Source organism: Marmota monax, unplaced genomic scaffold (assembly GCF_021218885.2).
Source record: "Marmota monax isolate L192 unplaced genomic scaffold, Marmota_monax_Labrador192_F-V1.1 WCK01_AAM20220418_F8-fsc00134, whole genome shotgun sequence".
Lineage (NCBI taxonomy): Eukaryota > Metazoa > Chordata > Mammalia > Rodentia > Sciuridae > Marmota > Marmota monax.
In genome coordinates this window covers 4,544,332-4,569,814 of record NW_026692281.1, presented here as the reverse complement: position 1 = coordinate 4,569,814, position 25,483 = coordinate 4,544,332, and the positions used below count along the sequence as shown (strand labels likewise).

The 25,483-nt window shown below is 37.5% G+C and overlaps 1 protein-coding gene across 3 annotated transcripts in view; it reads right to left on the bottom strand.

Moving 5' to 3' along the window:
- The window catches only part of Arhgef9 (Cdc42 guanine nucleotide exchange factor 9), a 331,435-nt gene that overhangs the window by 207,168 nt on the left and 98,784 nt on the right, over positions 1 to 25,483 (bottom strand). The gene's annotated exons all lie outside the window — the stretch shown is intronic.

The window sequence follows — 25,483 nt, the reverse complement described above, 5'->3', positions numbered from 1 at the left end:
TTTTTTAACTAAATGACCAATGATATGTTTTGATTGACATCAAATGGAGATGGGACGGGGAAAAATAATGGTTCTGTGAAAATATCCCCTTTCTCCATTAGTGGCATGCTGATTCAGCTTTTTTCTTTATATTCTACTAAGTTATTTTGCTCTCACTTTTTAACAAAAAATAAAACAAAAAAACCTGAACAACATAAAAATCCTTGCATACCTTGTTCGATTAGAGAATTTTAATGTTTTTCATTTATCATTGTAGAACTAAGGACAATTTTATAACTTTTTTGTACATAGTTGTTACATGTAGGGCAATCTGTCTTTAAGTAGGGGTAAATTACTCTTAAAAAGATTCCTAGATAGTTTTCCCTTCAAGTCAAGTGTCTTGTTGCTTAAATAAAATTCTTGTTTAAAATGAAAAAAATAGACCCGGAACAGGCCCAGCGCCCCTCTGGCATGGTAGACACGTCACCCCAATTGGAGTAGGGGCAGAGCAGAGCCGCCGCCCGCGCCCGCAAGGTAGGCAGACCTGCGACCGACCAGCGGAACAGGCCCAGCGGCCTGCCGGCGTGGTAGACACGTCACCCCAATTGGAGTAGGGGCAGAGCAGAGCCGCCGCCCGTGCCCGCAAGGTACACAGACCAGCCACCGACCGGCAGAACAGGCCCAGAGGCCCATCAGCGTGGTACACAGATCTCCCCAATTGGAGAAGGAGCACAGCCGCCACCTGCCCCTGCAAGGGAGACTTTTCAACTATACAAGGCCAATATAAATATATAGGGGGAAAATTTCAATAACACAACAGTTTCACCAAACAGAAAGAAACGCGAGCAGTATGAAAAGACAAGGAAAGAAAGGACCACAAGCAATGCAGGTCAACTCAACTTTAGAAGAGGTAACAGCTGCAGCAGATGGAATGTCAGATAAAGAATTCAGGATATACATGCTTCAGATGATCTGGAGTCTCAAGGAAGACATTAGACAGCAAAATCAGACAATGAAAGATCACTTCGACAATGAATTACACAAACAAATCCAGGAAGCAACGGATCAACTATACAGGGAGATAGAGGTTATAAAAAACAAACAAACAGAAATCCTAGAAATGCAGGAAGCAATAAACCAACTTAAAAACTCAATGGAGAATACTACCAGCAGAGTAGAACACTTAGAAGATAGAACATCAGACAATGAAGACAAAGTATTTCAACTTGAAAAGAATATAGACAGCTCAGCAAGACTGTTAAGAAACCATGAGCAGAACATCCAAGAAATATGGGATAATATAAAGAGACCAAACTTAAGAGTCATTGGGATACAGGAAGGTATAGAGGTCCAAACCAAAGGAATGAGCAACTATTCAATGAAATAATATGAGAAAACTTCCCAGATTTGAAGAATGAGACAGAATCCCAAATCCTAGAAGCCTACAGGACGCCGAATGTGCAAAATCATAAGAGACCCACACCTAGACACATTATAATGAAGATGCCCAACATACAGAATAAGGAGAGAATTTTAAAAGCTACAAGAGAAAGGAAGCAGATTACATTTAGGGGTAAACCAATCAGGATAACAGCTGATCTTTCAACACAGACTCTGAAAGCTAGAAGATCCTGGAATAACACATTTCAAGCACTGAAAGAAAATGGGTTCCAACCAAGAATTGTGTATCCAGCAAAATTAAGCTTCAGGATGGAAGATGAAATTAAAACCTTCCACGATAAACAAAAGTTAAAAGAATTTGCAGCTAGAAAACCATACCTTAAAAACATCCTCGGTATGCTAAGTGAAGTTAGCCAATCCCTAAAAAACAAATGCCAAATGTCTTCTTTGATATAAGGAGAGTAACTAAGATCAGAGTAGGGACGAAGAGCAGGAGAAGAAGATTAACATTTAACAGGGATGAGAGGTGGGATGGAAAGGGAGAGAGAAGGGAAATTGCATGGAAATGGAAGGAGACTCTCAGGGTTATACAGTGGAGGGGGTAGAGAGAGAGGAGGGGAGGGGAGGGGAGAGGTGGGGAGGGGGGAGGGTGGAGGATGGGAAAGGCAGCGGACCACAACAGACACTAGTATGGCAATATGTAAATCAATGGATGTGTAACTGATGTGATTCTGCAATCTGTGTATGGGGTGAAGGTGGGAGTTCATAACCCACTTGAATCAAAGTGTGGAATATGATATGTCAAGAAATTTGTAATGTTTTGAACAACCAACAATAAAAAATTAAAAAAAAAAAGTTAAAAAAAAACATCCTCGGCAAAACATTACAGGAAGAGGAAATGGAAAATAACAATGAAAACCAACAGTGGGAGGTAGGACAGTAAAGGGGGGGAAAATAATCAAAGAGGAAAACAAACCATGTTTAGTAACATAAATAAACAAATATGGCTGGAAGAACAACCCATATCTCAATAATAACCCTAAATGTTAATGACTTAAACTCACCAATTAAGAGACACAGGCTAGTAGAATGGATCACAAAACAAGACCCAACAATATGCTGCCTACAGGAGACATATTTGATAGGAAAAGACATGCATAGACTGAAGGTGAAAGATTGGGAAAAATCATATCACTCATATGGACTTCGGAAACAAGCAGGAGTGTCCATACTCATATCAAATAAAATAGATTTCAAGCCAAAGTTAATCAAAAGGGATAAAGAGGGACACTACATACTGCTCAAGGGAACCATACACCAACAAGACATAACAATCATAAATATATATGCCCCAAACAATGGTGCAGCTATGTTCATCAAACAAACTCTTCTCAAGTTCAAGAGTCTAACAGACCACCATACAATAATCATGGGAGACTTCAACACACCTCTCTCACCACTGGACATATCTTCCAAACAAAAGTTGAATAAGGAAACTCTAGAACTCAATAACACAATTAATAACCTAGACTTAATTGACATATATAGAATATACCACCCAACATCAAGCAGTTACACTTTTTTCTCAGCAGCACATGGACCCTTCTCAAAAATAGATCATATATTATGTCACAGAGCAACTCTTAGACAATATAAAGGAGTAGAGATAATACCATGCATCTTATCTGATCATAATGGAATGAAACTGAAAATCAACGATAAAAGAAGGAAGGAAAAATCATGCATCACTTAGAGAATGAACAATAGGTTACTGAATGATCAATGGGTTATAGAAGACATCAAGGAGCAAATTAAAAAATTCTTAGAGATAAATGAAAACACAGACACAACATATCGGAATCTATGGGACACATTGAAAGCAGTTCTAAGAGGAAAATTCATTGCGTGGAGTTCATTCCTTAAAAAAAGAAAAAACCAACAAATAAATGATCTCATACTTCATCTCAAAATCCTAGAAAAAGAAGAGCAAAATGACAGCAAAAGAAGTAGAAGGCAAGAAATAATTAAAATCAGAGCTGAAATTAATGAAATCAAAACAAAAGAAACAATTGAAAAAAATGACAAAACTAAAAGTTGGTTCTTTGAAAAAATAAATAAGATCAATAGACCCTTAGCCATGATAATGAAGAGAAGAAGAGAGAGAACTCAAATTACTAGCATATGGGATGAAAAAGGCAATATCAAAACAGACACTTCAGAAATACAGAAGATAATCAGAAATTATTTTGAATCCTTATACTCCAATAAAATAGAAGATAGTGAAGGCATTGATAAATTTCTTAAGTCATATGATCTGCCCAGATTGAGTCAGGAGGATATAGACAACCTAAACAGACCAATATCAATTGAGGAAATAGAAGAAACCATCAAAAGACTACCAACTAAGAAAAGCCCAGGTCCGGATGGGTATACAGCAGAGTTTTACAAAACCTTTAAAGAGGAACTAATACCAATACTTTTCAAGCTATTTCAGGAAATAGAAAAAGAGGGAGAACTTCCAAATTCATTCTACGAGGCCAACATCACCCTGATTCCTAAACCAGACAAAGACACTTCAAAGAAAGAAAACTACAGACCAATATCTCCAATGAACCTAGATGCAAAAATCCTCAATAAAATTCTGGCGAATCGGATACAAAAACATATCAAAAAAATTGTGCACCATGATCAAGTAGGATTCATCCCTGGGATGCAAGGCTGGTTAAATATACGGAAATCAATAAATGTTATTCACCACATCAATAGACTTAAAAATAAGAACCATATGATCATCTCGATAGATGCGGAAAAAGCATTCAACAAAGTACAGCATCCCTTTATGTTCAAAACTCTAGAAAAACTAGGGATAACAGGAACATACCTCAATATTGTAAAAGCAATCTATGCTAAGCCTCAGGCTAGCATCATTCTGAATGGAGAGAAATTGAAGGCATTCCCTCTAAAATATGGAACAAGACAGGGATGCCCTCTCTCACCACTTCTGTTCAACATAGTTCTTGAAACACTGGCCAGAGCAATTAGACAGAAGAAAGAAATTAAAGGCATAAAAATAGGAAAAGAAGAACTTAAATTATCACTATTTGCAGGTGACATGATTCTATACCTAGCTGACCCAAAAGGGTCTACAAAGAAACTATTAGAGCTAATAAATGAATTCAGCAAAGTGGCAGGATATAAAATCAACACACATAAATCAAAGGCATTCCTGTATATCAGCGACAAATCCTATGAAAAGGAAATGAGGACAACCACTCCATTCACAATATCCTCAAAAAAAAATAAAATACTTGGGAATCAACCTAACAAAAGAGGTGAAAGACTTATACAATGAAAACTACAGAACCCTAAAGAGAGAAATAGAAGAAGATCTTAGAAGATGGAAAAATATACCCTGTTCATGGATAGGCAGAACTAACATCATCAAAATGGCGATATTACCAAAAGTTCCCTATAGGTTTAATGCAATGCCAATCAAAATCCCAACGGCATTTCTTGTAGAAATAGAGAAAGCAATCATGAAATTCATATGGAAAAATAAAAGACCCAGAATAGCAAAAACAATGCTAAGCAGGAACTGTGAATCAGGCAGTATAGCGATACCAGACTTCAAACTATACTATAGAGCAATAGTAACAAAAACAGCATGGTACTGGTACCAAAACAGGCGGGTGGACCAATGGTACAGAATAGAGGACACAGAAACCAAGCCACAAAACTACAACTATCTTATATTTGATAAAGGGGCTAAAATCATGCAATGGAGGAAGGATAGCATCTTCAACAAATGGTGCTGGGAAAACTGGAAATCCATATGCAACAAAATGAAACTGAATCCCTTTCTCTTGCCATGCACAAAAGTTAACTCAAAATGGATCAAGGAGGTTGATATCAAATCAGAGACACGGCGTCTGATAGAAGAAAAAGTTGGCTACGACCTACATACTGTGGGGTCAGGCTCCAAATTCCTCAATAGGACACCCATAGCACAAGAGTTAATAACTAGAATCAACAAATGGGACTTACTCAAACTAAAAAGTTTTTTCTCAGCAAAAGAAACAATAAGAGAGGTAAATAGGGAGCCTACATCCTGGGAACAGATCTTTACTCCTCACACTTCAGATAGAGCCCTAATGTCCAGAGTATACAAAGAACTCAAAAAATTAGACAATAAGATAACAAATAACCCAATCAACAAATGGGCCAAGGACCTGAACAGACACTTCTCAGAGGAGGACATACAATCAATCAACAAGTACATGAAAAAATGCTCACCATCTCTAGCAGTCAGAGAAATGCAAATCAAAACCACCCCAAGATACCATCTCACTCCAGTAAGATTGGCAGCCATTATGAAGTCAAACAAGAACAAGTGCTGGTGAGGATGTGGGGAAAAGGGTACACTTGTACATTGCTGGTGGGACTGCAGATTGGTGCAGCCAATTTGGAAAGCAGTATGGAGATTTCTTGGAAAGCTGAGAATGGAACCACCATTTGACCCAGCTATTCCCCTTCTCGGTCTATTCCCTAAAGACCTAAAAAGAGCATGCTACAGGGACACTGCTACATCAATGTTCATAGCAGCACAATTCACAATAGCAAGCAAAAAATGTGGCATTTATACACAATGGAGTATTACTCTGCATTAAAAAAAATGACAAAATCAAAGAATTTGCAGGGAAATGGATGGCATTAGAGCAGATTATGCTAAGTGAAGCTAGCCAATCCCTAAAAAACAAATGCCAAATGTCTTCTTTGATATAAGGAGAGTAACTAAGAACAGAGTAGGGACAAAGAGCAGGAGAAGAAGATTAACATTAAACAGGGATGAGAGGTGGGAGGGAAAGGGAGAGAGAAGGGAAATTGCATGGAAATGGAAGGAGACCCTCAGGGTTATACAAAATTACATACAAGAGGAACTGAGGGGAAAGGGAAAAATAATACAAGGGGGAGAAATTAATTACAGTAGAGGGGGTAGAGAGAGAAGAGGGGAGGGGAGGGGAGGGGGGATAGTAGAGGATAGGAAAGACAGCAGAATACAACAGACACTAGTATGGCAATATGTAAATCAATGGATGTGTAACCGATGTGATTCTGCAATCTGTATACGGGGTAAAAATGGGAGTTCATAACCCACTTGAATCAAAGTGTGAAATATGATATATCAAGAACTATGTAATGTTTTGAACAACCAACAATAAAAATTAAAAAAAAAGAAAACCAAAAAGAATATTAAAAAAAAAAAGGAATGTCCCACAAATGTTACACTGGCAAAACTGAAAGGGTCTACAATGTTACCCATCTTGATATTGGCATTGTTGAAAACAAAGTTAAAGGCAAGATTCCTGCCAAGAAAATTAATGTGCCTTTGGAGCATATTAAGCATTAATACCTGAGATAGCTTCCTGAAATATGTGAAAGAAAATGATCAGAAAAAGAAGGAAACCAAAGAGAAAGGAATTTGTGTGCAGTGGAAGCACCAGGCTGCTCTGCCACAGAAGAGTGCTTTGTAAGAGCCAATGGAAAGGAGCCTGAGTTTATGGAACTTATTCCTATGAGTTCATAGCATAATATATATATTTTAAAAATACCTTAGACTGTTAAAAAAGAAAAAAAAAACCTCAGTCCTACAAGAGATATGAACTCCCAAGTAAATGAATGTCCAACAATATGGTAAGTAATGTTCTAGAAGGCCAAAAAGAGCTCTAGAATACCTTGGAGGGAGAAAAAGTCCCTTTCTGATAATTTATTATTTAATCCCACCATTCGCTGGAAGCAGAAAAAGAGGATGACAAAACTATTTCAAAGAAAATAAAGAGCTTGAGGTGAAATGACAACCAAACCTCAAGTCCTGACTTCAAATCCAATGTGTTTTCAACTATGCCTTCAGGAATTCTACATGGGAAACCGCTTTCTTTCAAAAGAGAGTAAGCAGAAAGTGACCAGTATTGCTTCATTCAAAAGTAATAAGGTTAGCTTTTTTATTAATAATTCAACTAAGAAGCTGGAGACATTGGATGGCACTGATCCAACGTAACTTTTGAAATCTCCTTGCTGGGTCAAAAGCTAGAAAATGATCTATACAAGACAAGCAGGTGATGAGCTGGAGGCACAGTGAAATCCTTCATGCCTTTGATAGGCCCAAGCTCTAATAATAACTTGGGGTGTCAAAATGGATTTTAACTCTAAAATTATATGGACCTCTAGAATCAAGACCATATTTATTAGGCAGTCTGAGCTCACAGGCCATTGACAATGGTTAAGTACTTTTCATGGTGAGTATATAGTCAGGAATACAAGGAATTTGTCAACTATAATCCATGATTATTTAGCATAACTGCAGATGTATGTATCCCTCAACCTGCTACAGGAAGGAAACAGAAAAAAAAATGGTTATCATAATTATTAGTTGGCAGCAGTATCTCATTCAGTTATACCACAGAAATTATCACTCAGCATGAAACTTCAAGAAGGAACTTGTTTTGTGTCCCTCCTATATAGAAATATAGGAGATTTAAGCACCTCTACCTTGACCCTCAGACCCAACACAGTCTCTCTTGTGCCTGCCTCTCTCTCTCTCTCTCTCTCTCTCTCTCTCTCTCTCTCTCTCTCTCTCTCTCACACACACACACACACACACACACACACACACACACACATTTCCTTTGGCTCAGGATGATATCTCTGCTAATTCAATGCAATAAACTCTAGCTTAACCATTTACTAGCTGTGTAACATAAGCAAGTTTTTAACCACTCAGTATTTGTTTTTGTTTTTGTTTTTTTATTCGTAAAATATCAGTAACAATAAGAATGCTTGGCACATAATAGGGGTGTTCAATAATTGGAAACTGAGTCAGAGGTTGCAGTGTCTGCTGGATGGTAAAGAATGTGCCTTAGAGTAGAGTGATTCGGGTTGGGAAGTGTTGGCTTTTCCAGAGATTTGAAAGACTGAGATGATGGGCTGGCTGACTCCTTAAGAATTCTGCTTGTGTTAGGCAGCAACAGCAATCTTGATGCAGGCTATTATATAAGTTACAAGACAAAGCAACTCTCCTCTGGTATTAGAACTTGGATATCTAGACTGCTGTAACAGCATGATTTCCAATTCCCACCTCCTTTCTGTCTACCCATGACCTCTGCCAATTCCAGAACCTTTCACTTACTGGCCATGCCCACCAACCCCATAAAAGTCTGAACCCACTTTGTCACTCACCCCAATCTTGTCTCTCCCAATTGAAACAATACACCTCTTCCTCAATTCCCCTCCTCCTATTGATGGCTGACAAGTATGAGCTGTTGTAACAATGGATTCCCCAGGCAGGGCTTCTTAAGAAAGCAGGGTATTGAAGACTATGTATACAGAGTGTTGGAATAATTTAGTTGTATAAAATGAACTGTTCTGCTCTAAACACAGCAGTACTATTTTTTTTTTGTCTTGTCACTTCTGGCCATGTGATGAGAAGACTCATGCCCCACCTCCAAATGACAGCTCAGTAAGTCCCCACTGCATTCTCTCTCTCCTGGGGCCAATGTGTGGGCAGGATTTTCAGCAGGGTCAGCTCTTTCAGCAGACTGCAGTAAGAGCAGCCTGGCATAGCAGGAGCAGCAGCTATTCAAAGGCCCTTAACAAACCCAGCACTCCATAACTCCAACTGGTCACAGGAGACAGGAGAGAGAGATAAACAGACCAACAGGTATTAACATTATCTTGGGAAAGGAGAGACTCAGAGAAGGAGTCATAAGCAGACCCACCATGGTCTAGAAAAGGGTTGTTTTAGTTTACTTTTTCATTGGTATGATCAAAACACCTAACAAGAATAAATTGTTTAGAGGAAGAAAATTTTATTTGAGGCTCATGGTTTCAGAGGTCTCAGTCCATAGATGACCAGTTCCATTTCTCCTGGCCCACGATGAGGCAGCACATAATGGGGGAAGGGCCCAGCAAACAAAGCTGCTCAGCTCATGGTAGGGTCAGGACACAGGGGAAAGGCATGAAAGAAGAAAACTGTTCCTCTCATGGCAACAAGGAAGTAGGAGTGTAGCACAGGGAGGATGCACCCTTCTAGAGTATGCCCTCAGTGACCCACCTACTCCAACCATACCCCTCCTGCCAATAGTTCACACTCACTCATTCAAATAAAGATGGACTGATTAGGTTACAATTCTCACAGTCCAATCACTTTGACTCTAAACATTCCTGAATTAACAGGAGCTGTTGGGAGGCATCTCATATCCAAACCATACCAAGGTAGAATTAAAAATAAAGCAAAGAGAGAAAAGTCAGGTAGAAGGGAGGCAGGAGCTCACAAGTGAACAAGAGAAAGAAGGACAGTATAAAGACTGGCCAGGAGAATGTGGGAACAAGTGAAAAGTCAATAAAGGAAAATGGAAAAGAAAAAGAGACAAAAAAGGCAGAAAGACTTTGAAGTAAGGAAAAATGAGAGGCAAAAAGAGAAAAATCTAAAAATAAAGGTAGTTTAATGTGCTGGTGGAAGAAGAGCAGAGATCACCAGGATCCTAACTAATTTGCTTCTTACTTTGTATAAGCAATCCTTGTTACCTGCATAATAGTATTATACTTGACAACTGCCAAGGCTAGTGCCTTGACAGCAAATAGTATAAGCAAATATGGAAGATATTTTTTTATATTAATGACACACCTGATGACATTTAAAAGCCAAGGTAATTAGGGCAAGTTGAGGAGGGAGATGAAAAGAGAAAAGCCATTAAGAGGCTTAGCAAGTTTAGAACGTTTACTCAAAGTAAGGAAATAGAAAGAGATGTACACATGTACACTTTCAAACAAATTTCTTAGGGGTTTTAATATCCTAGCCATATACTCTTCTAGCAAATGAAGGTGGTTATTTTTTTTTCTGTACCTCCACCTCCAAAGTCTGCATCCTTTTTGCTTTACCTACAACTCCAGCCTCTATTGAGGCCCTCCTAAATCATCCCTAGGGAGATTGGAAACATCCCTCCTAGCTTTCCTGGTTCCAGCCCTGCCTGCTCATATAAACCCTTATTCCCAATATTTTTATGGGCCACCGCTGAACTGTCAGATAATTATCAAGGTATGCTGGAGTTAGGGTTGCCAGGCTAAGGTTTGGAGACCATCTTTCTGTCTTTCACTATGTCAGAGGTGGCAGATTCTGATCCAAGTTGCACAATGTTGTCTGAAGGGGCTTATTTTCTCTAAATAAAGATTCCTGCAAAAGAAAGAGGGAGAGGGGAGAGGGCGAGGGAGAGGATTTTACATGTTTCCCATCCATTATTTTTCTATCAAGCTAATAACATCACTGTTCTGGTAAAAAATATAATGCATTAAATTAGTTTGACCTGAATGGTCTTAAATTACATATTTCTTTTTAAAATCAGATGATAATTAATATGTCCAATGACTACTTAAGTATAGCTATGGTCTAGCTGATAAAAAACATAATTCAGGGTCAGGCAGACCTTCCAATATTTCACCTGCCCTGGCTCTTGAATGCTCTGTTACATAACATGTTCCTAATCAGAAGTTAGTGTTCCTGCTTCTTCAGCTAGGCTCAAGTTTCTAAAAGGTAACCTGCCTTCTTTATCTTCAAGTAGACTAAGAGATTCAGAGGAGTTATGAATAACTTAACAAATATCTATTTCTGAAATAACTTCTCTGCCTAGTTAAATTCTGTAGGTTCAGTCATCACATTAAACAGTGAAACTCTTCTCTTAGCAGGGGACAGGGAAGGGGGACAATGAAGGAATGAACACCTATTGAGCACCTATGTATTGGGCACTGTGCCAATCCTTTTCACATGCCTGTTTTCCTCCAATTCTCAAGAAAATCCTAGGCAATAGATGCTATCTTCATTTGACAAACAGAAAACCAAAGTTCGAAGAAATTGAGTGACTTGCCTATTAGCACACTATTCATAAGTATCAGGGCCTAGATTTTTAGGCAAGTCTTCTCAATTAGAGTAGACTCTTATCTATGCTTTTGTCTCTATGTTCTTTTAGCTCCTAATGTTAGTAAAACCTGTTGACAGGCCAAAGTCCAATTGTCTTTCACCCTATTCAACTCTTCTAAACATCGATGTCAGTAGGTTCCTTCTACTTCTTGAAAGTTTCTCTTCCTATTGTTTCTGTGACACTATTATGTCTTGGTTTTATTCCTATGACTTTGACCAATACTTCTCGGTTTTCTCTGCCTGACACTCTCATACTCTTTATTCTAAGTCTTCATATTCTCGTTTGGCAATATAATTGAATCCCATATAACACTATCCTGTTTCTAAAGGTCTAGACTCAAATCATTGCTGCCTCCTGAGCCTCTCCACATGGATATGATTTGGCCACCTCAAACCAAACATGTTAAATAATCAAGTCAACAGCCTCACCCCTGATTCCTCATCTCTCCCACACTTGCTACCACCTCCAGAGTGACAATTCCAGTATGTCAATTATATCCCAATGAATACACTATCTAAACAAAAAAGAATAAATGAGGGTTTTCATTGAAGAATATATGAGCATATTCAATGAATAACTATGGTTTTCATTGTGGAGACACACACACAATTGCACACATGCACATTAAAAATTTACCTTTCCAATTATTTTATGTGTACAACTCAGTGGCATTGAACATATACACAATGCTGTGCAATCATTACCAATATCCATTTCCAGAACTTTTCACTGTCTCAAATATTCTGCATTCATTAAATAATAACTTCCTATTTTCCCAACATCTCTGGGCCCTTGACCTCTATTCACTTTCTGTCCCTATGAATTTGCCTACTCTAAGTACCTCATATAAATGGGATCATATCTCATATCCTATATGTCCTTCTGTGTCTGACTTATTTCACTGAGCACAATGTTTTTAAGGTTCACACATGTTGTAGCATGTATCATAATTTCATTTATCTGTGGCTGGATAATACTCCATTATATATTTATATACCTCATTCTTTTATTCATTCATCTGCTGATGAACACATGGGTTGTTTCTATCTTTTAACTATTGTGAATAGTACTGCCATGAACATAGGTATACAAGTATCTGTGTCTCTGCATTTAATATTTTTGGGTATATACCAACAATGTAATGGTTGGATCATATGGTAATTCTATATTTGATTTTTGAGAAATTTTCAAACTGTTTCTCATCATAGATTTACCACTTACCATTTTCATTAGCAAAGCCCAGGGGTTCCAATTTCCCCACAAATTCCCCAACAGTTTTTCTTTTTAAGTATGAATGTGAAGTGGTATCTCAATATGGGTTTGATTTGCATTTCCCTAATGATACCAATCATTTTTTCATGTGCTTATTGGCCACTGGTATATCTTTGGAGAAATCTCTATTCAACTTCCTTGACCATTTTTTAAAATTATGACATTTAGTTTTTTTAGTTGAGTTGTAAAAGGTCTTTATATATTGTGAATATTAATCCCTTACCAGATGTAAGACTTGCAAATGTTTACTCCCATTATGTGAGTTGTTTTTACACTTTACTGATAGTGTCCTTTGATGCACAAAAGGCTTTAAGTTGATAAAATCCAAATTACCTATTTTATCTTTTTTGTCTGTGCTTTTGGTGTCATATACAATAAAACAGACAAAAACAATACAATGTCATGAAGATTCCCCCTTTCTCTCTTTTATGAATTTTCTAGTTTTAGCTAAAGCATTATATTTAATAGCAAAAAAAGTGAGGAATTGGGGATGGGGCTCAGTGAAAAAGTGCTTGCCTAGCAACCATGAGGCCCTGGGATCTATCCCTAGGACCACACAAAAAAAGTGAAAATGGCCATCAAGTAATTCTGGAAAAATAAATGATGACCTGTCCATATTATAGAACTCTATTTTGGAGTTAAAAAGAAAGAGGTAGGTCAATTAATACTGACATGGGAAACAATCAAAACAAATTATTAAATAATAATGCAAATTTTATCTTTTTAACACAAAATAGTTTAAAAAAAAACACCAATCTGTATTTGGGGTAAAATTGGGAGTTCATAACCAACTTGAATCTAATGTATGAAATATGATATGTCAAGAGCTTTATAATGTTTTGAACAACCAATAAAAAAAACACCAAAACACACTATTGATTTGTGTATTTGTATATAAGAATCCATACACAGACACACATATCCCTATAACATCCAATGACTCAGAAACTGAGAGAATGTGCTCATAGGTGCTTTCCATATACAGTTTTTTCTACTTTCTGTAAAGAAATCAATGTGAACCAGAGCTTCTTAAAATGCAAAGCATATTGATTAAAATAGTTTCTTCCCAGCTACAAAGATAATACAAATTCTGATACAATATCTAATCTCCAATCCTGTTTAATCCTTCCCATACCCCTGAACTTGTGGAGGTAAAGAGGCAGAGAAAGATTTGTATAAAAGCTACAGAGGTGTAGCAGCTCAGGAGGTTGAGGCAGGAGGATCCCAAGTTCAAAACCAGCCTCTGCAACTTAGTTGAGACCCTAAGCAACTTAGCAAGACCCTGTCTCAAAATGAAAAATAAAAAAAGGCTGGGAATGAAATAAACCACAGAGGTGGCTATATTTTCCCTTGCATGATTATTCTCTAGTAAGTGTATAAGGACTCTAGTTTATATTATGTGCCCTACTGTTTTGAATTTTCTGGATTTGCCCTGAGGAAAGGTTGAAATTTCTTTTCATATTTAGGCAGTTAGTACTATCTTCATATACAGGTTCAGGAAGAATACCTGTATACTTGGAGCCAATTTTAGCAGGTCAAATACAGTAAACGGCTAACAGTTTTCTGAAACTTCAAGTAACAATGCATTTTAGACACCTGTTTTGGTATGACAATTTTAGCAAAGTCCATCAGGGATGCTCCCATAAGATTATAATGAGGTAAATGGAGTGAAATAATAATATAATACTAAAGAAAACAAGACTGGGTATAAAAAATTAATGTCAAATTTAAAATACAAGAAAGAGATCAAATGGGGGTTAAATGCTTAGGACAGTTCTTGGCACATATAAATATTTGATAATATTTAAGTATTTCACTGTATTATTATCAATGTTGTATTATGGTGTATACCTAATCCTACTGAGTCAGTAATTATTTCTACCAACAAAACATGCAAACTATTACCAAATATTCAAGATACACTGCTTTTAAATATGCAAAATAAAAAAAAATATTCTCATAGATTTCTTTTGGGTAGGTGTTATATATTTTGTTTTACTTGTCACTGTTTTGGAAGTGGGAGTCCATTTTAAGCTAATTCAATTGTTCTTTAAAAAACTAGTCCAGACATCTCTGAAAAGATTCTGACCTTATACGAATAGCTTTAACTTCTTTTTATTTCAGTTTTCTTTTCTGTTAAATGATGTTGTTAATAGTCTTTACTCTATATATGAGGACTAAATCAGTTAATTGATATAAAACACTTAGAACAGTGTCTAGATCACAGTATATTTTAATTGGCTAAGTCATTATGATCATCTTCAATATTATTTGTTTTCTGATAATGCAGGATATCCCAGGTACATATTATTTTTTCTTAACTCTAAATTCAGTGCCTGCTACCTTTCAATAATTTATTTTACCATCTATTTGAGAATAGAGTGATAACCCATTGATGAATGCCATTCCTTGGTGTTACCTAGGAATGTTCACTGGATTATTTTGCCCAAGATTGGTAGCAGTTAGGAGGTCACTGGAGACTAGTTCCACCAGTTCTGTGATATAATGAATTATTTTATTAGGTAAAACATGCACATGATATAAAGTTCAAAAAGGTACAAAAGTGTCCCCACCTCTGTCCCTGCCCCATTACCATCTACATTCCCTGCTGAGACCTAACCAATGTGGCCAGTTTTTTGAATGTATGACAGAAATCTTTGAAAGTCATGAGCTTATTTATCTTGATATTTTAAATTACATGAAAGAGATCAAAACAAAGAGGAGACTCGGTAAAGGAAACTAACTTAAGATCATGTGGGAAAGGGTCTGAGTTTGGGAGTAAGAGAATATACTGTGTTGCTATTGTAAGGCTATTTCTCTCACTGACAAAACCGAAAATGAAATGAAAATTTCATGAAATGAAAATGAAAACAGAATTAAACCTCAACAAATAAAGTATTAGAATTAATCCATGCTGTCTGTTCTACATCCCCAGTGGACACTACAGAGTAATCCAGGACCCAGGACTGCAATATTTATTAATCTCTAATGGATTTGGGAAAGTAACATAGGTTACTATGTTATTTTAGCCACTTATTAGAATGACGATTCTAATATCATGGCTTCCACCACCTACTCCTTGAGCAAATCAAGGACTGATGTTCTTCTTTGCCTTTATTTAGACTGTGATCTATAACTGTAATGCATGGTACTAGCCCTGCCCTGTCAACCCCATTTTCAATGGCTTGAAAACTCCTACCTATCCTTCAAAATCCAATTTGAATGGCATTACCAATGGTAGCTTACACAAATGAATTGGTGGGTTCCTTTGCTGTACTCTATTACGTGTTTCTTAATGTGTCTACATACCACTGCTATCCTTAATTATAAACAATTTGAGGGGAAATGCCTGACTCATCTCTAGTGCCTAACACAGTGCCAAGATGGAGAAAGATGAGAGAAAATGACAAATTTTCATCATCATCATTGCCAATGTATCACCATCCTGAAGGACCAGCCTAAATGTATCTAGTTACTGGGCTAACAGCTTAACAACTTCATAAAAGCATTACATTTATGGAATACGGTAGATATGGGTTTAAATTCCAACTTTACCAATTAACAGCTTTGTGACCTTAAATAAGTCACTTTACTTCTCTGAGCATTAGTTTCCTCATCTATACAAAGATCAATAATTGGATTTTCCTCATGGGGTTTCTATAAGGATGAAATGTAATCATACAGAACACGTAGTGTACAACAAACACTTAAACAGTAGTCTTTACTATTAGGTCAGTGTAATTTTGAGTCCCTGTGAAGATCCTGACTGCTTGGACTCAGCAGTTTGCCCATAATACTCATTCTCCTAGCCACCATACAGCAGAAATGTTGTGTCAAGCCATTTCTGGGCTCTTGAATAGGACCACAGACTAGAAACATGCCAGAGTATGAATTTCTGTCATGGATCCAAGAGAAACTTCCATGAGAAGAGTGGTTCATTGCTCAGGATGAGAATAGTTTGCTCCCGATTCCTAGGAGACCTCCAGTATAACATTCTATTTGTCATGGCATCAATGAAAACCCAGTGTAGAAATGTGAGTCTGACAAACAAAGTGAGTCCAAGATGGATAAAGTCAACTCTCTCCTTCTCTCTTATCCTGGCTTCTGACCCTAGCTCTGTCACTTGCTGGGTAAGTCACTTCCCTTCCTGGACCTCAGTTTTCCTAGCTGTAAAACAAAGCTATTGGATCAGGTGGTCTGTCCAGGCCTATCAGTTTGGATACTCCGAAGTTCTCTTTTCCTTCCCTTCCTACATGCTCCTCTACCCTTGGCAAACAATGAGTTCTCAAAAGAAAGAGTGGGGACTCACTGACCAAAAAAATAAAAGGATGCACTCTCTACAATAGGATGTGGCCTGGGCTGGGGATGTGGCTCAAGCAGTAGTGCGCTCGCCTGGCATGCGTGCTGCCCAGGTTCAATCCTCAACACCACATACAAATAAAATAAAGATGTTGTGTCTGCCGAAAACTAAAAAATAAATAAATAAATAAAAAATGGGAGGTGGCCAGATTTTCAAGTTAAGAAGCAAAGCCCTGGTTTTTGACATTTAAGGCACTAAATGTGGGCCCAGGATTATGGGTGATGCCACTTCCTAAATGGTGAAGAAAGAGTGATACAAAGGGAAGAGACCCTCCCAAGGGAGGTGATAGTTTTAGAAGTCACCATGCCCCTGACAAGTAGCCAGGCCTGGCCCAGGATTTTGGTCAATCCAACTCACTTCATACAGTCCCACGAGAAAAAAAGGAAAAGCCAAGGGAAACATGAAACCTGCCCTTCAGTTGTACAACTTCCCCTCTATGCTATTTAGAGTCCAAGTGATGAGAAAGACTGTCACATCCACTCCCAAATGTCTAGGCAAAACCTTTAGTCCCTGTTATAATTTAGATGTGGTGTTCCCCAGAAACTCATGTATGAGACAATGCAAAAAGGTTTGAAGGGAAAAGCATGAAGTTATAGTCTTAACCTAATTAGTGAATTGATCCGTGATGGGATTAACTGAGTGTTGACTGGAGGCAGGTGGGGTGTGGCTGGAGGAGGTGGTTAATTGGGGGCATGGCTATGGGGTATATATTTTGCATCTGGAAAGTAGAGACATCTCTCTCTCTACTTTCTGATCGCCAAGAGGGCTGCTTCCCTCTGCTACACTCTTCTGCCATGATGCTTAGTCTTACCTTGAGCCCCAAGGAATGGAGTCTGCTGTCTATGGATTGAGACCTCTGAAACCCTTAGCCCTTAAATAAACTTTTCCTCCTCTACAATTGTTTTTGGTCTGGTCCTTTAGTCAAAGCAGCAAAAAAGCTGACTAAAACAGTCCCCATGGACTGGAAGGAACATGTCAAAGTAGGAAATGGAATTAGCATTTGTTGAATCCCTGCTGTTTTCATGTAAGTACATGCAACTCTTGGAACAACTTGAGAAAAGTAGGGTGGAAATTGCCTGCCCAGCTGTAAAAATGCAAACAAGATTTGTGTTTCAGAAGCTATGGATATCTTATTTTCTCAAGAGAGCCTTGTCAAGAAAATAAGTATCTAAATGTGATTCCTCTGCTGACAGAGACAGGCTCTAAATGTCTATATAAAGCACAATGACAAGGATGAGCTGAGTAGAATCAACTAAGTGGCAGAGTTGAGAGATAAGTAGCCATGATGCAGATAAGTGAAAGAAAGAAGGTTCTCTTCAGAAACAAAGCAGCAGAGAAAGAGGTTAAGTGATAAATTGAGGCATTGACAGGGAAGATGGGGGCATAGAAGGTACACAAGGGTTTAGGGAGAAGCAGGACCTTGAAGGAGAAAGAAGATCATAGCTAAATGATGGGGAACTTGGAGGGGACCAGGTGATAAGAAAGAAAAGGAAAGAGTTTGGGGGTTACAGAAGAGGGAAAAAAAGAGGTAACTTGGGCTATAGGAAAAGAAAGAATTCATACACAAAACTGATGGCTCAATAATGGGAAAGAAAAAAATCTAAATGTCAGGCAGAAGAGACAGTGTCTTAGAAGGTAGTTAAAATAAGCAAGGTATTAAGGAATTAAAGGGCTGGATATGGGCTAATGATGAAGGGATTCCTAAATGAGGTGACCAGAAGTACATGAAGGGTAAAATGCACTGTGGGAGCTTGATCTGGGGAGCCTGTTAATTAAGGTGCAAATCTAGATTATACCTGGAAGGCATAAACTATAAACTTTTTTAAACTGTAAACTTTTTTAGAAAAATAAAAGAAGAAAATCTTGAGAATATAGTTTGTTAAGGAGTTATACATGCTGATAAAAGTACCATACATAAAAGGAAAAATCAACAAAGTGAACCCTATCGAAATGTAAACATTTTGCTCTGTGAAAACCCATGTGAAGTTGATGAAAAGGCAAGCCACAGACCTGGGAGAAAATACTTTCAAATGTCATATCTGACAAAATGCCAATATCTAAAATATATAAAAATTCTCAATACTTAATAGTAAAAAAACAATCCAGGGCTGGGGTTCTGGCTCAGCAGTAGAGCGCTCGCCTCGCACGTATGAGACCCTGGGTTTGGTCCTCAGCACCACATAAAAATAAACAAACAAAATAAAGATATTGTGCCCATTTATAACTAAAAATTAAAAAAAAAAAAACAATCCACTAGGAAAATAGGAAAAAAGATATGAATAGACTAAATTAGCTTTCCTCTGCTGAGACAAAATACCTGAGAGTATCAATTTAAAGGAGGAAAGATTTATTTTAGCTCATGGTGTCAGAGATTTCAGTCCATGGGTGGTGGTTCCCATTGCTATGGGCCTGTGATGAGACAGTACATCATGGTAGAAGGTTATGGCAAGAAAGTTTCTCACCTCAGCGTAATCAGAAAGCAGAGAAAGAGAATGAGGAAAAGGGAGGGGGCAAATAAACTCTTCAAAGGCATGCCCTCTCCCCAAACCCCAGCCCTATGACCTTCTTCCTCCAAATAAGCCCCCCATATATTAATGTTTCCACTACCTCCAATCTGTGCCATCAGCAGGGGACCAAGCCTTTATCACACAGCCTTCAGAGAAGGCATACATTTCTCCAAAGTTGATGTCCAGATGACCAATAAGTGCATGAAAGGATATTCAACACCATCAGACATTAGATAAATTCAAATTAAAATCACAATGAGATGTCACTATTATAATCTATTATATTCTATTATATATATAATATATATGATATATATTAATATATAATTAAAATATAATATTATTAATTATAATTATAATTATTGATATGTAATAATATAGATTCTATTTTATATATATATAATCTATTATATTCTAACATCTATTTTAATGGTTAGAGTACAAAATAGTGACAATATCAAATATTGGTATAAATGCTTAAAACTGGATTACTCATGCAATGAAACATGACACATAATTTGCTGATGGGAAAGTAAATGGCATACCACCCTGGGAAACAGTTTGGCAATTTCTTACAAAAGCAAAATTAAGCATGCAATTATCACACCACTTAGCAAATGTAATCTTAGAAGTTTACTTCTGAAAAATCAAAACTTATGTTCATCCAATAACCTATTCATAAATTTATATAACAGCTTTATTCATAATAGCCCTAAAATGGACATACCCCTAATGTCCTTCAATAGGTGAATGGTTTATTGTGGGACATTAATACCATGGAAAACTGTATAAGGCATAAAATGGAATGGGCTATTGATACATACAACAACTTAGATGGACATCAAGGGATTTAGGATGAGTTAAACAAAAAAGCCAGGCTCAAAAGATCATATACTGTATAATTCCTTTTATGTAACATTCTTACAAAAGCAAAATTTTAGAAATCAAGAGTGGATTAATGTTATACAAGGGTTGGAGGAGATGGTGAGAGACAGGTGAGGATGGCTATAAAAAGGCAACAAAATAAATACTTTTGGTGGTGCAATTGTTCAGAACCTTCATTGAGGTGGAAGATACATGAATCTATGTGTAGGATAAAGCTGAAAAAAACTAAACACATCCAAAAAAGTTAGTAAAACTTGGGAAACTGAATAAGATTGGTGGGTTCTATTAATGTCAGTAACCTGATTGTGACATGGTATTATAATTTTACAAACTGTTATCATTGGGAAAATTGGGCAAAGTTGCTTGGGAATTCTCTATATTATTTCTTACAAATGCATGTGAATCTACAATTATCTCATTTTATATTTTCAACTTAAAGAAAAAGAAAGAAATTATAAGTGATATCATTATCCAGGTAGCAGTGGAACCCATACATGAGGATAAGTTTGAGTAGCCATGTACTTAGTGGGGAGTAGGTCTGCTAGGAGTGCAAAGCAGGGCTAACAGAATCCAACAGCTAGGTATGAGTTATATCACACCTGGGTAGAGACAAAAAATTTGGACAGCAAGGTGTTAAATGGGAGTCTCTTTGGTGTTCACACCCTCATTGCCCATAGTCCCCAAACGGGCACCTGAGCCACACAGGCGACTGTAGGATTGACTTCAATCAGGCCATAACCAGGGACTATGAAAACATTCCCATAAGACCTATGAATGTGACACTCTGATCACACAAGTTAGCAACACTCAGACATGACAACTGAGATGTTCTACATATATTAAAATGGCTTGCCTGTCCCAGAGTACTGAAAGGCTTCTCTTTCTGCCTTTCAGCATGAATCTGAAAATCCAGAAACAAATTACCACAAACTAAGTGGCTTTGAATGAAACAAATTATCTTTTAGTTCTAAAGAAAAGAAATACAAAATGAGTCTTAACTAAAATCAAGGTGTGCTCCTTTAGGAACACTGGGCATACTACTGGTGGCTCTAGGGGAGGATCTGTCTCTTTGTCTTTTGCAGTTCTTTTCAGATGCCTGAATTCCTTGTCTACAGGCACTTCTTCCATCTTCACAGTCATCAGAGTAGTACCTTCCGACATCTCTGACTCTTCTGCCTCAGTCTATCACATCTTTCTTTATCTCTCCTGCCCCCCTTTCCTTTTTAAGGAGCCTTATGATTATGACAGCTGCACCTAGATAATCTTGAATAATCTCACAATCTCAAAATCCTTAAATTTAGTACATATACAATGTTACTTTTGCCATATAAGTTAACACATTTACATGTTCCAGAGGTGAAGACAAAGATTTCTTTGGGTGTCCATTATTCTTCCTACCACAGAGGTGAAACGAGGCACAATACTGAGACTTTCTTCAAAGCTGATTGTGATACATGGAAGAAGGGTAAAATGATGAACACCAGGTCCTGGTATGAGCAAAGGAGAGAGAATTTCAAGAGAAGAAGCTGATTTTCACCTTTCCCAGGCTTTCTAGTTTAAAGAATTATGGGCTTTAAATACTCAGGCTAGAGCATAGCATATGACAGGTGCTCAATCAATGGCCCTGTATCCTTACTTGGAAGCTCCTCCAAGGATTCTCTAGTTTAAATAATTACTGGGCTTCCAGAGATCTTCAAGGTCTAGCTCAAAAATTATGCCCTCTCTATGAAATTTCCTATGATCCTTCTGTTCTTCCCCACTTAGTAGTCAGATATAACTCATCATCTGGGGTTTTGTAGCACACTATAGACCATATAGACCTCTATTTAGGTACTCTAAAATTTTGCCTCTAAATCAACAGGCAATGAAGGGAGTTGCTGTGCTGGCTGGGGCGACTGATCTGTCACAGGGAAATTTGCAAACTCCACAATGGAAATATGGAGAAATATGTCTGAAATATACGGGATCCCTTAAGGTATCTCTTGACATTACCATACTCTGTTACTAAGGTCAATGGCAAATTCAATCTAGGCAGGAACACTGATGACACAGACCCTTCAGTAGAGCATGTTTGGGTGACCCTTCCGGGTCAAGAACCATGACTAGGCCAAGGTGCTTGTTGTAGGGAAAGGGAGTACTGTATAGGTAGTGGATGATAGTAGTTACAAATACCATCTACAACTACATGACCAGTGACAGAGAACTGTATTTGTCATGAGTATCTCCTCAATTTGTTACAAAACATTTGAGTGTGAGTGTGTAGCAAATATTTTTGTGTTCTTCCCCCTCTTATCCCCCTATCATGTAATAGATGATGTACTAACTTTATATCATGGCATTTAAGTATAGTCAACTTTATATCATAGTATATAAGGTATGAGAGATATCAAGGAGAAGAGTAAACATTATCCAAATCTTTGTATGCTCCTCTGGGTAAAGCGTTAATGCATTTTCAATTGTACACAGAACAGTTGAACCATGTTAGGTGGAAGTATGTTCACACTTTTGTCTTTATTTGGAGATATGTATGGGTACCAAATTGACAAGGCATGGACTTGTGAACGAGTTAATTTTACGTGTGAACTTAACTGGGTGTATTAGTCAGGATTCTCTAAAGGAAGAGAATCAGCAGGAAGTATAATTATAAAAAGGGGATTTATTAGGTTGGCTTACATGACCAGAAGCTGGATAGTCCACAATGGCCACCTGCAGGCTGAGAGCTGAAGAACCAGTAGCTCTGCAGTCCAAGAAACTGAATTCCCAGAGCAAGAGGGATCAACAGTGCTACACTAGTTCAAGACTGAAGGCTTCTGGAGAATCACTGGCAAAGTCCACTTTGGAAGAGTGAAGAAGTGAGAGTCTCATATCCTCAGACAATCGCAGTACCAATCAAGAATTGGTTTAAGAAGAATCGAGCTTTCATCTGCTGCTACTTCCTTGTTCTTCCAACTTTTATTCAATCCAAGCCATCATCCTATTGGACAGTGCTGCCCATGCTTAGCAGGGGTCTCCATTGCAGTTGGCTATCCCACGTGCCAATCATTCCTAGACATACCCTCACTGACACACCCATAAGCCTCTTAATTGTCAGCATCTCTTAACCCAATCAAGTTGACAATTCAAATTAACCATTACACTGGGCTACAGGTTACCCAGCCACTTGGCCAAAGTTTTTGGATGAGAGTAACATTTTAATCAGTACAGCAGATTGCTCTTCACAATATGGGTGTACCTCAACCAATCAGCTTAAGATCTAAGTAGATCTAGTCCTCCCCAAAATTACAATTCTTCCATCTATTGGAGAGTTCATCTGGAATATTAGCTCATCCTGCCTCACAGCCTGCAAACTGGAACATCAGTCCTTCCTGCATGTCCATTCTGCTTATTGGACTTGTCAGTCTCCATAATCACATGATTTAATTGGTTATGTTTCTCTGGAGAACATTGAATAATACAGATTGGAAAGAGACACTGATTTCAGGTTGGAGGAATCCATGCCTTTACCCCCTACTAGAACAGGCAGGGGCTGGGTAAGATTCCTACATGTATACTGAGAACTAAGCCACAGGACCTCAAACAAAGTGAACATTTGAGTAGTATTTATCAAGTATATGAGAATCAATTAATTGACTAATAAATCAATCGCGAGTATAACCTTTGGCTTCAGAGAGTTCTACATTTAGGCAAGGCCCCATACATGTCTTTAGCCTCACTAAAGAGAAAGTAGAACATGGGTATATTCTCGAACCTCAATGAATTTCTACTGGCTATGACACCTTAAGTGGCCCTGCTGGTCACAGTGTAGGAAACAGTTCATCAAAAATAGTCCAGCACTATCTAAATAGTTTAGATAGATCTATACAAAATAGCCATTGTCTACCCAAATTTAAATACTATTTGTTTCAGGAGTCATATTAAATGAAAAAATGTTTTTAATATATATTTATTTGTACATATTTATGGAGTTTACTTTGACAATTTGATACAGGAAATAAATTTTAGAAGTCATGTACTTCATTTTTGCTTTATAAATAAAGTTGTTCCCAAAGAAACTTCAAAGAACAGCAAGAAGGATGACCCAACGACCTACTTCAGTCACATTACTGCAGTATCAATACTCATATTCAAAAAGTTCTAAACCAAGCTCTTCCTAAATATAACAAGAACAAATGTTCACTGGACACATACCACATAATAGATTATTTGCTTAGATATTCATATATACTAATTAATTTAACCCTCAGAATAGCCCTATGAAGAAGGTATTATTTTTGTCCCTATTTTACTGAATGAAAAAGTGAGACTCATAAAAGTTAACTTGTCCAAGGTCACAGAGGTAATAAATAGCAGACTTAACATTCACATACTGGATGTCTGGCTCTAGAGGCCCTACCCTTAACCATTATGTTGTTCTACACCTGTTACTATACATCAGCTACTTTGTGTAAAGAACAAGTACCAAACTTATGCAGAAACTTGGCTTTCTCAATCTTGGATTCCTAAGTGAGGCATATTTTTTCTACTGGGGAGAAATATAAGGGGGCTAACAATGCTGTGCCAAGCCATATTGGAGTCCAAGGCTAAAGGGAATTTTGGCAATACTGATCTCATTTTATTTAAAATTTTACTATGTTGTTAATGGTGGATTTTCACATTCATTAATTTTGATTTTTAAAGTATTATATTTAAATACTATTAATCCTGATTCTTGAGTGTTTTTTAGTACCCTCTTAAATTTTGCCCCTAAGTCAAGTGCCTCACTTGACTCTACCTAGTCACAACATAGCCTGAGGGGGAAAAAAGGAGAAGAAAGTCCTAGATCACTTTGTTCTGTCCCACAATGTTCTTTTTTAAAATATTTATTTATTTGTAGGTAAACACACAGTATCTTTAATTGTTTTTATGTGGTGCTGAGGATCAAACTCAGTGCCTCACATATGTGACGCAAGTACTTTACCACTGAGCTACAGCCCCAGTCCCCATATTGTTCTTGTTATGAAACTGTAGCACTTGTTTGCTGAACAACCCAGACAATGTTGAGGCCTGGTTCTATAAGAACAACTACAGGGACTTCTTATTTAGCCACCAGAATACACCTTTTGAAAGGACAG